This window comes from Lutra lutra, chromosome 16 (assembly GCF_902655055.1).
Source record: "Lutra lutra chromosome 16, mLutLut1.2, whole genome shotgun sequence".
Lineage (NCBI taxonomy): Eukaryota > Metazoa > Chordata > Mammalia > Carnivora > Mustelidae > Lutra > Lutra lutra.
The window spans coordinates 53,654,442-53,672,469 of NC_062293.1; positions in this window are offsets into that span (position 1 = coordinate 53,654,442).

The following is an 18,028-nucleotide window of genomic DNA, read 5'->3' on the forward strand; positions in this document are numbered from 1 at the left end:
GCAACAAACAGCAGACAGCATCAAGGAGTGACAAAATGTAGTGCATGCATTTCCTAACACCCTGAAGGTTCAGCCTCTGGGAAATCTGGCAGAAGGCCATATGCTAAGGTTCAAGAGGGGAGTGAGAATCTCAGGGGCTAGTTACTAAATGAACCTCAAATTTAAGCATAGGGTTCGGGGATGGAACCATGAAAGCCAGCAGTGCATTCATCTCTAGGGGCCAGAAACTCTATTTGGGAATTTAGGTAGAGGCAAATTTGGTCATGACTGGGTTACAAAGTAGGATAGGGGTTTCCATAAGCCTCATGTAAAGGAATAAAGTTATAGTCCAGTTATGCCGTGTACAGACGAAGACCAAACCTGACTCCTTAAATCCTTCGTGACTTAGAATTCATGGTCACAGACATGAGCCAAGCCTACAAGCCTACAGCCAAGGGGCCATAACTGTGGGAAAAAGAGGTACAGGGACAAGGTGCCAAGGTGGTCATTACAGAGTGGAAAGTTAACCCATCCATGAGCTGTATTCAAATAACAGGTGGCTAAAAGCTCCATAGTTATTCCTCCTTATTACATCCTAGGCTTCTGATCCCCAGCTGAGTGCTGTCTGCACCACACCAGATTGCATCTCTAAGTTGGCTGACATTCCAGGATGCACTTTGCAGCCCCAGGGTTGGATTTGCAGACTTTGACACCCAGGAGGGTAATCACCCTCCTATTTGGGCTGTTCTGCACCATTTCCTAGGGACAGACTCCCCTCCCAGAGAGATGGAGGTACTCTGGCACTCTAAGAATGCAACTATATAGACTTGGTTGATGTCCAAGTTACGTTTTTAAGTAAGAGAACTTGCCATTAAATTACCCTGAGTGACTGTCATCACTCTGAAGCCAGCAAAAGTTACTCTGCTCCATAAAGTTTTGAGAAAGATGTTTGTTGAACTTTGGGCAAATTTATGAATTTCCTCTTCTCAATTCATGGTGAAGACTATTAAGCCAAAGAATTTTTTCCTCAGTCTCTGCTGGAACTAGATAAAGCTGTTTCATACCATTATACTCTGAAATATCAAGTTAGGAAATGTGGCAGGTTTTTTTTCTTTTTTTGTTTTGTTTTGTTTTTAAATTGTATTAGGTAAAGCAGAATACAATTAACACAGTATAAGGCAGACATCTAGCAGATTTCTGGGAGAACAGGGAAAGGAAAGAATGATTCTGATCAGAATAATAATCCAGGAAGCCTTGAAGAGATGACATTCGAGTTAGGCCTTGAAAGGTAAAGAAAAAAGAAAAAAATATTTAAAAATAGTGTCTTGTTGATTTGCCGCCTGACCTCCAGAGGGTTTGGGAACATATAATGGCAGAATCTCAGAGAAAGTTAATAAAGGAGCTGCTTTGCTTTTAGTTCTAATATTTTGGCCCCAAGTTAATGAGCACTTAGGTAAGAATGAGAGCTATTAAAAATGGATCAGTGTTTTATCTCTTCTACTCCCCACTCCATCTCCCCACAGTTCTCATTAGGGGGAAAAAAAAATAGAAAGCAGTTCTCTCATTTCTCCTAGTTTTGAGTTTCCTTGGCTAAGGACAGTAACAGGGATTTTGTTTTGTTTTTGTTTGTAATGCTGGGGAAGAGTGGAAACCCAAGGGTCAACACTAAAAAGGCTTTGCTTGCAAATGTTGATAAGGATTGACATCATTAAGCCTGATGGAGCTAGAGGTTGGCGACTAGTGCATGCAGAGAAGAGTTATCTGACCTGGAAAAGAGCATGGGAAAAGAGTCATGCACACAGCAGGAGTGGGGGTCTTCTTGGATGCAACAGCCCAGAGGTAGGAAGACTTCACATGAGTGTGGCTTAGTGGTACATTGAAAGCCTGGGTGAAGGTAAAGACCAATGAAGCTGACATGGAAACACAAAGAACACAGAGAAGAAACACTGACCCTCTGGTGTATCAGATACCAGAATACTCAGGACCAGACTCTACCCTCATTTGTACAGACCCATATAAGTCCAACAGAATAGAGAAGAAATCTTCAATGGTTACTGGCTTTGAATTCCAAGTGGAATTTGGTGTGTGAGGGCTGTAAACCAGATCCTAATTTGATTTATAAAAATTAAGAAATATTACATTTTTCCATTCTGAGTATCAGGAAAATTCATGACTATCATAATTCAAAATCTGCAATGGCACATTAGAATTCTGTATCTAATTTCCAAGCTATTCTGCTGAAAGCATCTTCAGTTTTTATATCCATCTTGTAGTCATTAAGAGCTGTGTCTTTGGAATCAGAAAGATCTAGTTTGAATAATAACTATGCTTCTGGTATGGTATATAAACAAAAGTCACTTAAAATTTTTCAGTTTCAGGTGCCTCCTCTAGAAATGGGGTTACCTGCCCCAGAGGGTTATCATGGTATTAATTGGATAAGACATTTCTATGACTCATTACCCAGCACTTTGAAAGTATTCAGTAAATGGTAGCTTGGGTGATTATCTCTGTGATGCTGGGACTGGGACCATGAATATGGTCACCTAGGCTCTCCAACACCAGGACAGAAGCTTGAAAATCACCTGTAGATCAGTGTCCCTCTTCATCTCCACTTTTCCCCATTTTTAGGTGACATGCCTGAAAATGAGAAATGACCACACCCCATGCTCAGGAAGGGAAAGGATGATCTTCCTTCTCTGGTAGGATTTATTCCTGTTTCTGGAAGGAATGTGAATTCAGGATTCAGCTGTGGTCTGGGTGGCTCTTTTGCAAGAGGTAGAGAGAATTTCTAATTCTCAAATTGTTAATGTGCATATAAATCTGTGTTTTAAAATACAGTGTATTAACAGAAAATCTTAAGTATAGTAAGGCCAATGTATCAGGAGATGACTGCCACCAAAAGGATAGTTTTTTACTCACAGTTCCCAAGAGTGAGAAGGCACACCATACTTGGGGGGCCACACACAGGGAAGCACCAGGGTCATTCACTGGGCAGAGGGAGAAGTTGGAGCTGTGTCTGGTTTTAGCTGTTTCCTCAGAAAGGTAAAAAGGCTTAGGTTTAGCTAAGTAATTTCAGTGGGCTCCGGGGCAAAGGGGCCAACCCTAGCTGTCTGGTACCGATTCTCTTAATGTAGTGATTAGGATAGTGGCCTGGAGAATGAGAGCCCTATAAGGAAGGTAGTTGGGGTGTGGACTCTGGATTGCTTGGTTTGTAATGGAAAAGCAAGCCTGGGGGCAAATTGCTTACTATCTTTGGGAATTGGCTAAACCTGGGAGGGGCTGTCCCTCCAGGATCAGCAAGACCCCAGATGTCAGCATCAGACTACAGAAAAGACACAGTTAATACACCAGGGGATCTTATTAAAACACAGAAATCTGGGCCCCACCATTCGGACTCATTTGGCCTGAGATGAATCTCATTCATTTGCATTTCTGATCAGCCCCCAGGTGACATGGCGTGCTGCTGGTTTGTGGCTCACACTTTGATAAGCAATACTGCTCTGAAGAAGGAGATGAGTGAAGAGCATTGCTGGGACCGGGAAAACACACTCTTGAGTAGAGGCTATTCTCGAACAGCTCCCATCACAGCTGGGGATAGCAGAGTGAAACAGATCCTCAAGCTGCCCCTTCTGTCCACAGAACCCGGGTTAAATGGTCTGGTTACTAGAGATCTTAGTTAAGCTCTTTCAGTGTAGAGAGGTCAAGGACAAACAAAACATGGTGGTGGTCTCGGTATAATTCAAAACCACTGAGATGTCCCCCAGAGCCACCTGGGCACTTAACAGGGTATTAGAACCCCATTAGTTAATTGACCATCAACCATTTAGGAGAACTTCCCCTGTGTGAAGGAGCAGACCCCATACTGTGGAGACTTGATTTTCAGGTTTACCCAAACTAACCCAGAACTTAAGTGGGCAGTTTATGGAACCTTCAAAAAACAAGACAGGTAACCACAACCTTGATCAAGAAATGGAACACTTATCAATGCCACAGAGGCTCCCTAATTCTCCCCCACCACCCGTCAGTTTCTGGGAGGTGGGGGAGACTGATGATCCTGACTGCTATCACTGTGGTTAGTGCCTGGTTTTGAACTTCATGTAAATTAAATCATAGGGTATAAATTCTTTTGTCCTCTGTGTCTGGTTTCTTTCACTCCACACCAGGAGATCCATCTATGGGGTTTTGTACAGCAGTGGTGCATTCTCATTGCTGTGTAGCGTTCCACTGTATGAACAAGCCACACTTTGTCCCACCCACTGGTGGTGGACAATTAGGTTGTTTCTCTCTCACGGCACTGTTATGAGCATTCTTACACAGGTCCTGTCCATCCTGTCAGATATATACCTAGGAATAGAATTATGATCATGAGGATTTGTATTGAGCACAAGAGATTTCCATAGTGATTATGCTGGCTTGCGTGGTTGCCAGCAATGAATGAGCACTCCAGTTGCTCCGTGCCTTTGTCAACACGTACTGTCACTAGTCCTCTATTCTGGTGGGTGTATAGTGGTATCGTATCTTGTTTGCCAGTGGAGAATGTTGGCAAGGAGAACAGAGTGAACAGGACGTGGGGAAATACAAGCTTGTATTGGGGGGCGGGTTACCTGGAGTGAAATGTTTCTGTGGATGAGAAATGCAGCTGGACATTTCAGCAGGAGTTAGAGTGGGACAGGCCATCAGCTCTTTTCCAGGTATGTTTGAAGCATTGCTTGAAGCAAGAGGCTAACAATCAGAGAATTAAGCAGAATGGGAGTGTTGAATGAGGCATTCCAAAACAGCAAACAGAGAATGTATGTATTCACGAAAAAGACAATTACTGAGTTTTTAGTATGAGCTAGAGGTGTGTTAGCTGGGCACTGTAGATGTAAAAGTCATGTTCCCTCCTCTCGCAGAGACCACACATACTGAGAAAAGATGAATAAAATATATAATAAGGCCTTGCAATAAATGCTATAGCAGAGACCTGTACAGACTGGAAGCAGGAAGAAGGTATCCATCAATTGGCCTGGTAGGGCTGGGAATACTTTCCTAGGAGGTGACATTGGATCTGAGTCTTGATAAATTAGCAGTGGTTCATTAAGGAAGTAATGAACAGGGAAGCAGGAGCAATGGTTTGAAGAGGTAGAAGATTATGGGCATGTGCTTAGAGAAGTCCAGTAGTTTTGTTGCAAATGCATGGGAGTGGGTGAGAGCAGACTGGGAGCAGCTTTGTAAATCCTACTGAGCATGCATGTGCTGTGGGCAGGGAGCAGCCACTAAACTTCTTCAAAGGGGAGCTGCCAAGACCCCTTGGAAGGATATTGCGATGGTGCGGGCCTTATGATCTAAGGTCAGCAGCAGAGGAAAGAAAAGGAAAGCGACAGATGTGACTTCAAATAAAATATGGCTCAGTTCTCCTCTTGCAGGGCAAAAATCCCCATTTATTGGGAACTGGAAAAGTACTTAAGGTGATGATTTTGTTCTGCTAGGGTGGGCCCAGTCCGAAGGTAATTTTTCAAAAGCAGCTGCTCTAAGTGTTAGTTAAATGGTGCCAGGGGATTCACTGGACACAGGTGTCATGTTCAATCTCATTCATCTATCAATAGAGCCAGACTCGGAGCGCCGGCTGGATGCTGGATGGCAGCAGGGCACCTCTGAAACAAGAATTCTATTAGCAGATGCATCTCGCTGCTTCAGTCTGGGGCTCTGCTGCAGACTTCAAAGACAGCCTCAAGTCCTTGACTTCTATTTGCTTCTCCACCACTTTGGCGGGGGCTCCTGCAGGGGTGACTCAAATAAGCACCTCTCATGTACTCTTCCCATTGTTTGAGGTTGTTCCTCCACATTCTTTGTTTTCTCCTGTATTTTTAAGATGGGAAAAGAATATTTAAGCATTTAATTAATTGGATACATAATAAAAGCATTTGGTTCATTTTAAAAGGTACATAGGAAGCAGCTGTGACAAACGAATTTCTCTCCCTTTCCTCTCCCTGGTTACCTACTTTCTGTTCCTAGGGGCAAATGCTCTTCTCTTGTGGATCATTTCAAAGATGTTCCATGCAATTACAAACATGTGCCTATTTTTTTTTTTTTAAAGCATAAAGTGTTGCATGTCCTACACCTTGTTCTCTACCTTATATGCATCTTGGATATGGTTCTCCATAACTCCCTTTTTGTGAAGGCTGCATGGTCTTCTATTGTGAATACATTGTCATTGATTTAATCAGGGTGCTCTTAATAGACTTTTAAACAGTTCTTAATTTTTTTTTGCTACTACAAACAATGCCTTAGTGAACATCCTTACTTCTCATGTAGACATATTTAGAAGATAAATTCCTAGAAATGGAACCACTGGGCCACCAGCTATGAACACCAATAATTTTGAGAGATTTTACCAAATTATCCTTTATAGGGGTTGTTCCAATTTTTATTCCTAAGAGAAGTCTGGCTTTTTGTTTTGTTTTGTTTTTTTCCACATGTTCCCTAACACTACAGTGTACTATGCAATTTTGACTTTTGTCCATTTTAAGTATAAAATTTTTCAGTAGAGAAATGTATTTTATTTGGGTTTTTACTTTTCATTTATCTTATTAGTGAGGCTGATCATCTTTGCCTAGTTCTGTGTTATTTGAAATTCTTTTTAAGAAAATAACGCTGATCTGGGCGCCTGGGTGGCTCAGTGGGTTAAGCTGCTGCCTTCGGCTCAGGTCATGATCTCAGGGTCCTGGGATCGAGTCCCGCATCGGGCTCTCTGCTCAGCGAGAAGCCTGCTTCCCTCTCTCTCTCTCTGCCTGCCTCTCTATCTACTTGTGATCGCTCTCTGTCAAATAAATAAATAAAATCTTAAAAAAATTATTAAAGAAAAAAAGAAAATAACGCTGATCATATATTTTCCCATAAGATTATTTATCTTTTTCTTACCGATTGGTAAGAGCTCACTGTGTATTGACAAAACTATTCCTTTCTGCATAAAATACAAGCCTTGTCTTCAGTTTGCTGAGTTTTGACTTTATTTATTTATTTTTGTAATTACAAATTTAAAAATTTTTTATGTAGTAAAATTTCTTGTATTTCTTCTCAGTTTGGGGTCACACTTACGATTTTTCAACTGTGAGATTATTTTAAGTTAATGAGATCTCTTTTAATACTGTTAGTGTAGGGGCACCTGGGGGACTAAGTCAGTTAAGCATCTGCCATTAGCTGGGGTCATGATCCCAAGGTCCTGGGATCGAGTCCTGCAATGCGGTCCCTGCTCAGCATGAAGCTTGCTACTCACTCTCCCTCTGCCCGCAGCTCCCCTTGCTTGTGCTCTCTCTCCCTGTCACATGAATAAATAAAAAAAATCTTTAAAAAAATACTTTCAGTGTCATTTTAAAAAATGTGTACTTTGAAATAATTTTGATCTTGCAGAAGAGTGGTAAAGGTAGTCTTTACCCACCTTTGGCCAGTGTTAACACTTTATACAACCAAGGTATAAATAATAAAACCAAGAAGTCAACATGGTACAATACTCTTAATTAAACACAGACTCTAATAGGATTTACACAGTTTTCCATGTATGTCCTTTTTTCTGTTACAGGTACCAATCCAGAATGACACATTTTATTGCCCTGTGTTCCTGACCTCCTCCATTATATGAGAGTTCCTCAATCTTTGTCTTTTGCGAACTTGACATTTTTGAACCATTCCAGTCCCATTTGATTTTGTTCGACATTTCCTTATTTAGATTATGGATTTTTGAGAAGAATATCAGAGTTGGTGTACCCTTCTCAGAACATTGTATCAGGAGTACATAATGATATGTTTTATAACTGGTAATGTTAAATTTGATCATTTGGTTAAGGCTTTGTCTGCCAGGTTTCTCCACTGTAAAGTTACTATTTTTCTTTGTATACTTAATAAATATTTAGGGGAAGATATTTTGAGGAAATATACATAGATATTAGTACATATACACTGTATTTATCTGAATATATTTTATATATACATACACTCATGGGTTTCTCTTTTATAATACATATTAAAACATATCTTTGTTGCATATATGTTTTGGGGCACCTGGGTGGCTTAGTTGGTTAAGCGTCTGACTCTTGATTTTGACTCAGGTCATGATCTCAGGTCATGGGATCAAGCCCTGGGTCCTGTTCCATGCTCAGCATCTTGTCTGCTGGAGAGTCTCTCCTTCTTCCTCTGCCCCTCCCCCTAACTTACGTGTGTGTGTGTGTGTGTGTGTGTACACATGCATGCTCGCACTCTCTCTCTCTCTCTAAAAAAAAATCTTATGTTTTAAAACATATATTAAAAAATATATTTTAATATATAAATGTAAGATAAAATATTAATCTAAACCAAATATTACATATACTATATAATTGCATAATAATTTAACTTAAATTATTATATAATAATAAAGTTGTGGGGCACCTGGGTGGCTCAGTGGGTTAAGCCTCTGCCTTCGGCTCAGGTCATGGTCTCAGGGTCCTGGGATCGAGCCCCGCATGGGGCTCTCTGCTCAGCAGGGAGCCTGCTTCCCCCCTCTCTCTCTGCCTGCCTCTCTGCCTACTTTTGATCTCTCTCTCTCTCTCTGTCAAATAAATAAATAAAATATTTAAAAAAATAAAGTTGTATTTAGTACATATAAATATGATATAAATATTAATATAATAAACTATAGTACAATAGAATTAATAAAACATAATATAAATATGTATAAATATAATATAAAATATGCATGTTTATATAAAAATATGTTTAATATATTTTTAAAAGAAAAACACATGACTTCATACAGATACCTCAGGCTTCAATCCAGCACAAATTTTAGAGTTTCCCTTTTGTTTATTTGTAACTTCCTTCTCCCACAGTTTAAAACCTGGCTGTCATTATCTGTAGTACATTTACTTATTTGTTTACCCTTACTATATGTGTAAAGTAGTTTTAGAATTGCTAGCACATATCCCTTTGAGAAACAAATATACTAACTAGAGTACAATGTTTGTACACAGGTTCCTTTTGCCTTTGGCCAGTATCCAGGCAAAAAAACTCTTTGTCATGTAGTTCAGCACCTTTCTTACCCACCCCTTTCAGTGTGATTATGTTACTCATTTCAACACAATTATATGTAGTCGCCATAGTCGGCAGTGTATTTTGGGTTGCCTCAGTGAGCTGATTTTTTTAAAAATTTGAGTACAATAATATTCACTCTTCATGGCATGCCGAACTGTGGATTTTGACAATCACATGGAATTGTGTATTGATCAACATAGTACCATAGCGGATGGTCCACCGACCCCAACATTTCCTCATGCTGCTTCATTGCAATGAACTCTTCCCCCAGCCTCAACCTGACCATCACTGCTTGGTTTTGCATTCCTATTGTTTTGTCTTTTCAAGAATATCGTATAAATGGGATCGGTCAGTATACAGTTTTTTGATCCTGACTTCTTTTGCTGGGCCAAGTGTATTTAAGATTATGTTGTTGAGTGGATCGATAGCACATTCTTAAATATAACATATTTATTGATGTATCATTGACATACAATAAACAGCACGTACTGAAAGTGCTGATTCAACAACTTTTGAGATCAGTTAATAGACCCATCACTACCAAAGATAATAGACCCATCACCCAAACCTTCCTTGTCCCTCTTTGTCATCACTTCTCATGTCCTTCTCTACTCCTTCCATCCCTAAGCATCCCCTGATGTGTTGTCACTACAAATACATTTACATTTGCTAGAATCTTATAGGGATAAGATTATATGATTTGTATCCCTTTGGTCTGGCTTCTTTCCCTCAGCAAAATTATTTTAGGATTCATCCCTGGTATAGTGTATTTCACTCGTTCATTCCTTTCTATTGCAGGATTGTAGTCCATTGGATGGATAAATTTCAGGTTTGTTTATCCATTCACCTGTTGATGGATGTTTGGATTGTTGCCAGTTTGGGGCTATTACAAATAGTGACTATGATCATTCATGCACTACTTTTGGGGAGATGCATATATGCTGTCATTTTTCCTGGACAAAGTAGAATGGTTGGATCAGATGGTGGATGTACGATGAAATTTTAAGAAATTGCCAAACTCTTGCAAAGTGGTTGCCCCATTTTACATTCCTATTACAATGCAGGAAAGTTCTGCATAGTGTCTGTGTGTTGTTGCCAATACGTGTTATGGTCAATCTTTTTACATTTTAGTGATTCTAATTGGTATGCAGTGGTATTTTATTGTGTGTAATTTACATTTTCTTAATGACTAATGATGTAGAGATTCATTCCACAAGTTCATTTGCCTTCTCTTCTAGTAATGTGATTGCTTGAATCTTAGGTTTTTTTAAAAAAAAATTATTCCTTTGTATTCAATTTTAAGATATATTTTGAATATATTTAAATGTCTGTTGTATATTAAAAGTATGTGGGGCACCTGGGTGACTCAGTGGGTTAAAGCCTCTGCCTTCAGCTCAGGTCATGATCCCAGGGTCCTGGGATCGAGCCCCACATCAGGCTCTCTGCTCGGCAGGGAGCCTGCTTTCTCCTCTCTGCCTACTTGTGATCTCTGTCTGTCAAATAAATAAATAAAATCTTAAAAAAAGTCTGTTATCAGATACATAACTTTTAAATATTTTCTTCTAGTCTGTGGCTTGTCTTTCATATTCTTAAGACATCTTTTGGAGGGGCACCTGGGTGGCTCTATCATTAAGCTTCTGCCTTTGGCTCAGGCCATGATCCCAGGGTCCTGGGATCGAGCCCCATATTGGACTCCCTGCTCAGTGGGAAGCCTGCTTCTCCCTTTCCCACTCCCCCTCCTTGTGTTCCTTCTATTCTGGTCACTCTCCCTGTCAAGTAAATAAATAAAATCTTTTAAAAAAGAAAGATCTTTTGGAAAGCAGAGTTTTAAATTTTGCTAAAGTCCAATGTATCATTTCTTCTTTTATGACTCATGCTCTCAGAGTCTATGGAAGAAATTTTTGCTATATTTTATTTTGTGTCATATGGAAGGTCATAAAATTTTTCTCCTATGTTTTCTTCTGGATGTTTTATAGTTTTAGGTTTTACATTTATGTTTATGAGCTTATTTTTGAATTAATTTAAAGTTAATTTTTATTTATGGTGCAAAGTATGTACTGAAATTTTTTTGTTTTTGTTTGTTTTGTTTGTTTGTGGATATCCAATTGTTCCAGCACCATTTGGTGAACAGTCTCTTTATTCACTGAATTGCCTTTGCACCTTTGCCAAAAATCAGTTGTTCACATATATGTGAATCTGTTTCTGGATTTCCTATTTATTAAATTTGCCTGTTTATTTATCTTTCCACCAGTACCACCCTGTCTTGATTATTATAATTTTATAATAATTCTTGAAATCAGGTAGTGTCAGTCCTCCAACTTTGTTCTTTTCTTTTCTTTTTTCTTTTTCCTTTTTTTTTTTCCAAATTGCTTAACTTATTCTAGGTCTTTTATATTTCCATATGAATTTGAAAACTGGTTTACCAATATCTGCAAAAGCATCCCGGATTTTTATTGGGAATTTATTGACTCTTTAGATCATTTGGGAGATAATTTTCACTTTAATAATATTGATTGCTCAACCATAAACATACCTATCTCTTCTTTCATTATGTCTCCTTTTTGTTTTCTGAGAAAACAAAACTTTCACATATTTTTCAGACTTATTCTTCAGCATTTCACATTGTTGATGCTATTGTAAATTATACTCTTTTTAAAAAAATATATTTTATTTATTTATTTGACAGAACATGATAAAACACAAGTGTGGGGGTGGGGACAGCAGAGGGAGAGAGAGAAGCAGAAGCAGGCCAGGACCCTGGGATCATAAATAGGGCTGAAAGCAGATGCTTAACTGACTGAGCCACCCAGGCATCCCTGTAAATTATACTCTTGTTTAAATTTCTATTTCTGACTGTATGTGGTAGTATATTGAAATACGATTGATTTTCCTCATTGGTTTTATATCCTCAAATCTTGCTAAGTTCAGTTATTAGTTCTAGCAGATTTTTGTGTTTTCATTAAATTATCTATGTAGAAAATCATATGTAGAAGCAGGTTCTTACATGTACATGAAGTGGTATGATAACACTTGAAGCTAGAATGTGGGAAGTTAAAAAGGTATAATATAAATCTTAGAGCAACTGTTAAAATGAAACAACTGAGTTATAGCCAAAAAGACACCAAGTTGTTAAATGTTGATACGAACTTTGGGTTGCATATGGCCTTTCTTTTCCTTACATCTGTATCTTTGGGGGTAAATACCCAGTAGTTCAATTGCTAGGTCATGGGGAATCTCTATTTTTAATTTTTTGAGGAACCTCCACACTGTTTTCCAAAGTGGCTGCACCAATTTGCATTCCCACCAACAGAGTAAGAGGGTTCCCCTTTCTCCACAACTTCTCCAAGATTTGTTGTTTATTGCCTTGTCAATTTTTACCATTCTACCTGGTATGAGGAGGTATCTCAATGTGGTTTTTATTTGAATTTCCCTGATGTCCACGATAGCCAAATTGTGGAAGGAGCCAAGATGCCTTTCAACAGACGAATAAAGATATGGTCCGTATACATAATGGAATATTACTCAGCCATCAGAAGGGATGAATACCCAACTTCTGCACCAACTTGAATGGGACTGGAGGTGGATGGGACTGCTGAGTGAAATAAGTCAAAACAGAGAAAGTCAATTATCATATGGTTTCACTTATTTGTGGAATATAAGGAATAGCAAGGAGGACTTTAGGACAAGGGAAAAATGAAGGTGGGGGGAATCAGAGGGAGATGAACCATGAGAGACTATGGACTCTGGGAAACAAATTGAAGGTTTTAGAAGGGAGGGAGGTGGGGAGATGGATGAACCTGGTGATAGGTATTAAGGAGAGCATGGATTGCATGAAGCACTAGGTGTTATATGCAAAAAATGAATCATGGAACCCTACATCAAGAACTAATGATACACTGTATGGTGACTTACATAACACAATAAAAATAAAATAAAATATAAAATAAAGTGTTGTTATGGATATCAATATTTATATGGCTAAATATCAATGTTTATTGATGTTCATAAAGATATTCAACTTATCCACAACAAAGCAGAAAAACAGGAAAAAGAGAAAAAAATATGGACAAAGAAGAGACTAATAGCAAGATGATAGATTCAAACTTGAATTGTCAGTAATATTATTAATATTAGTAATATGTGAGGTGAAATGGTCCCTTATGATCGCCAGGTGCTGTTGCTTCAAATCCTTTCTGATGTTTCTTTCCCCAGCTCAGAGCAGTTCCTACCCAGGCATTTGCTGATCAATGCTCACCTGAATAGTAGGTGAGACCTCTCAGCAGATCTCTGCAGTTCTGTGTCTTTGCAGTTCCCTTCTCTATTCTACTCTGCCTTGGAAATTCTAGCCATCTTGCTTTCCCTAAATCTTTGGCTCTGTTTCTTCAGTTTGGAAAATCTGCTGGTCTCCACCAGGATTCCCTCACCTTGTACTTTGTCCAGGAAACCCTCTCAAGACAGCAAGTTGAGACAGCCATGGGGCTCACTTCATTTGTACTCTGTCTTTCAGGAATCCTTGTTCTTCATTGCTTGGAATCTGATGTCTTGCAAAGCTGTTGTTTCATATATTTTATTGGTTTTTGTTTGTTTCAGTCCAGAGCATAAATGCAGTCTTTATTACTACACCATAGTCAGAAACAGAAATCAGTATATTCCTTTTTATTGCCAAGAATACTCATTGCATGGATGTACCAGTTTGTTTACTCATTCACTTATTGAAGAGCTACATTGTTTCCAGGCTTTGACAACTTGAATAAAACTTCTATAAACATTTGCATGCAGCTCTTGTAAGAACACAAATTTTCAACTAACTTAGTTAAATACCTAAGAGTGGTATTACTCAGTCACTTGGTAAGGGTGTATTTAATTTTATAAGAGACTGCTGAGTTGTTTCCCAAAGTGACTGTACTACTTGGCATCCTCCCCAAAATCTATGAGGGCTCCAGTTGCTCTGCATTCTTGCCAGCACTTGGGTGTTGTAAGTTGTTTGTTTATTGATTTATTTCTAGTCATTTTAACACATGGATAAATGGTATCTCATTGTGATTTTAATGTGCACTTCCCTAATGACTAATGATATTGAGTATCTTTTAATATGCTTATTTGCCATCTGTGTCTTCTTTTTGATTTCATCAAAAAGCCTATCAAGAACGTTCACCCATTTTAAAAAATTGGGTTGCCTGTTTTCTTATGTTTTGAATGAGTTTTTATTTATTTATTTATTTATTTATTTATGATTTTTAGAGAGAGAGTGTGTGTGAGCTGGGGGGAGGGTAGAGGAAGAGGGAGAAAACCTGCAGCAGAATCCCTGGCGAGTGTGGAACCTGACATGGGGTCATCTCACAACCCTGAGATCAAGATGTGAGCCAAAATCAAGAGTCTGATGCTTAACGGACTGACCCAACTAGGAGCTCCTTATTTCTGAGTTTTGAGTGTCTTTATATATTATGGATATAAATCCTTTATCAGATGTTATTTGCAAATATTTTGCTCCCAGTCTATGGCTTATCTTATGTTTCTTTTTTTTTATTTGTTTATTTGATGGACAGAGATCACAAGCAGGCAGAGAGAGAGAGGGGGAAGCAGGCTCCCTGCGGAGCAGAAAGCCCAATGCGGGGCTCGATCCCAGGACCCTGGGATCATGACCTGAGCTGAAGGCAGAGGCTTTAACCCACTGAGCCACCCAGGCATACCTCTTATGTTTCATTTTAAATCTCCTTTTACAGAGGCATTTGATTTGGCAAAAATATTGAGTAAAAAATGTGATTTTATTAAAATTCCAAAGCTGTTTATTGACTGATGGAATAAAGGATTTTAAGCACAGTAATTTTTAATAATTTTTTATTTTTTTATTAGCATATAATGTATTATTAGCCCCAGGGGTACAGGTCTGTGAGTCACCAAGTTTACACACTTCACAGCACTCACCATATCACATACCCTTCCCCAATGTCCATAACCCAACCACTCTCTCCCTACTCCCCTCCCTCTGGCAACCCTCAGTTTGTTTTGTGAGATTAAGAGTCTCTTATGGTTTGTCTCCCTCCCAATCCCATCTTGTTTCATTTTTTCCTTCCCTACCCCCCAAACGCCCCACGTTGCCTCTCAAATTCTTCATATCAGGGAGATCATATGATAATTGTCTTTCTCTGATTGACTTATTTCACTCAGCATAATACCCTCTAGTTCCATCCACGTTGTTGCAAATGGCAAGGTTTCATTTCTTTTGATGGCTGCATAGTATTCCATTGTATATATATACCACATCTTCTTTATCCATTCATCTGTTGATGGATGTCTGGGCTCTTTGCATAGTTTGGCTATTGTGGACATTATGCCATAAACATTCAGGTGCATGTGCCCCTTCGGGTCACTACCTTTGTATCTTTAGGGTAAATACCCAGTAGTTAAGCACCGTAATTTAAAGTCATTTATATCTGAGTAAATTCTGAGAGTGAATTGAGTGTAGTAACAAGGTCAGGACATTTGTGTTCTCTTTCCAGCTTAGCCACTAGTGATATGATCCTAAATCTCATGACTTTTCCAGGCTTGATTACCTCAGCAGCACGTGTTTAACTTTGAACATAAGCTTTTCAAAGTTACTAACACAGAACATAATAACATTCTCTGTTACTTTCCTGGAAATTATAGTTTTGTCTTGATTTGTTTTTTTCATTTTCACAGTAATATAATAGTGCCTTTTGTTAAGAGTTATATTTATGTACATTTCTTCTATTTATTTATTCAGATAACTTGAAAACTAGAAAATGCACACGCAACTAAGGAGGATGAAGAGTGAAAGAAGAAGAGCTTTTTGGCATTTTATCAAGCTAAAACATTAGCACTTCATTTATTTTTTAAAAATTCCATTTAAACAAGATACCTTACTTCAAGGCATAAATAGTAAATTATTTCAGAAATAACACATATATTATTTAGTATTAAGTATTTATTTAGTATTAAGTTATACTTTTCAGTCATCTAAACTAATCCTTTTATTGTGGTATAGTGTCAAAATATGTTTTGAGGAAAAATTCAACCCTAGTGTCTTTTCCTCTGTCATTTCATGATGAAATATTTCCAATGCATTAAAATTTCCAAAAATTATGAAGGCAATACCCATAAACCTACCATATGACTTCTACAATGAGCAATTTACTACATTACTATATTTCTTTTATCAGGTACCTGTCTATCCTTCCTACCACCCACCTATCCATCCACCTTATTTTCTGATGTCTTTTGAAGATTTTTCACATTTGAGTATTTCCTAGGAAGAGATCTTTTGGCTGTATGATGAGATCACTGTCTCTACCATATACTTGTCCATTAAAAAAAAAATCGTCCCACTAAATCTTGTTAAAGTTCCCAAAGCTGGGAAATACTCCAAAGAATCCTGGCCTGCACCCCTGGATATGTTGAATTTAGATCTGGGGTAAGCCTAACATCTGAATCCCCCACACCCCTTCCTCCCCTTAGCTCCACAATTGTTTGAATTGCCCACTAAGGCATTTCCCCAGACACAGCTTGAGAGAGTCAATTAGAAATAGCATTTGTGGGGAAAGGCCATGATGCACTCTAGTTATAACAGCCTGAGGAAGAGGGAGTCAGAGAAAAGATATTCCAGAAGTGAAATTCAGTGAGGGAAGGTATGCTCAGAAGGACTGAGATTAGATGGCGCTTGTAAACAGCCCTTCGCAAACCTGGTTGTCTGAAAGAATCATTTGAGAGAACTAAAATTAAAAACAAAAGCTTAGTTCCTAACCAGGAGTTTGATTTAGTCCTCAATGAGGGCCTGAATCCGCACTTTTAACAAGTGATACAGGTAGTCTGGATGCTACTGGTCAATAGCCAGTATTTAGGAATTCCTCCAGAATTAAAGAAGTGTAGGGGAGTACAGAGGAACTAGCTGAGATATGATAGATTTTAGTACAAGTTAAGTGACATTCACATGTGGGTGTCCCCAGCCTGATTCTTAGCTATGTCTATTGCTGGAACTCACACACATTGGGTTAGCTGGTAGACCAGGCCACCGGAAGTTGATTGGCCTAAAGGCTCATATAGACAAGCTTGGTCCAGTACCAAACCCATGCACAACTGGAGGGAGGGATGGATCTGATTTTCAGACAGTGTTTTGCCCTCAGTCATGCATCCTGACCCTGGCTGCTAGTCTTGGAACAAGCAAGCAAGGAAGGGGTGTTTGAGCAAAAACTGAAACAAAGATTTAGCTAATAACTCCAAAATATTGAAACACAAGCAGCATTTCTTTGTTGTTCAGAAGACAGAGCAAGATACAAAAGGAGGTAGAATTTTATAGAGAGCCTCAGTGCATGGATAACTCCAGAGAACAACAGTCCTCAGCATTATGCAATAGTTATGGTACATGGTGGGAGATGGCAGTTCCCAGAAGAAGTTAATGGCAAGGGTCAGGGGGACCCCGATACTTTGATGCCGAGGGCATCATTGGAGCCAAAGTATCAGAGGAAAAAATGACAGCCATTTTTGTTCGGTTAACATTATTCTGAAGCATCCTGAAATAATTGGTGGTTGGGGGTGATTTTTAAGGGATGAATGTCTTCAGTTCCTGGCAAAGTTTGGGTAAGAGTCAGCAAGATATGACTTATATAGGTGTTGAATTTAAATTCCATTGGCTTGTTAGATAAAATTAAGAACTTATAGAGATGGCCAAAAGAAATCAAGGCCCCAAGAAATTAATGAGGCAACATATTAAGAGAAGGGAAGAACAGATGCTTCGTAAACTCATCTGCCTTAATAGATACTGCTTGGTTTATCTTCTTCTAATTAAAAGTTACTTTATTAATTTTAACTTAATAGGAAATTGTTATTTAGGCTGCAGGCATAATGGTCTTCCTGATGCCTGTGATGTTCTTTCCTTCTCTTTACTCTTGCTTTGACCTTGCTTTACTGATCCCCTTTCTGTAGCATTTCCTGGATTTTTCTCCTCTGATACCTTTAAAAAAGTATATTTTCCTATTTCTCTCCATCA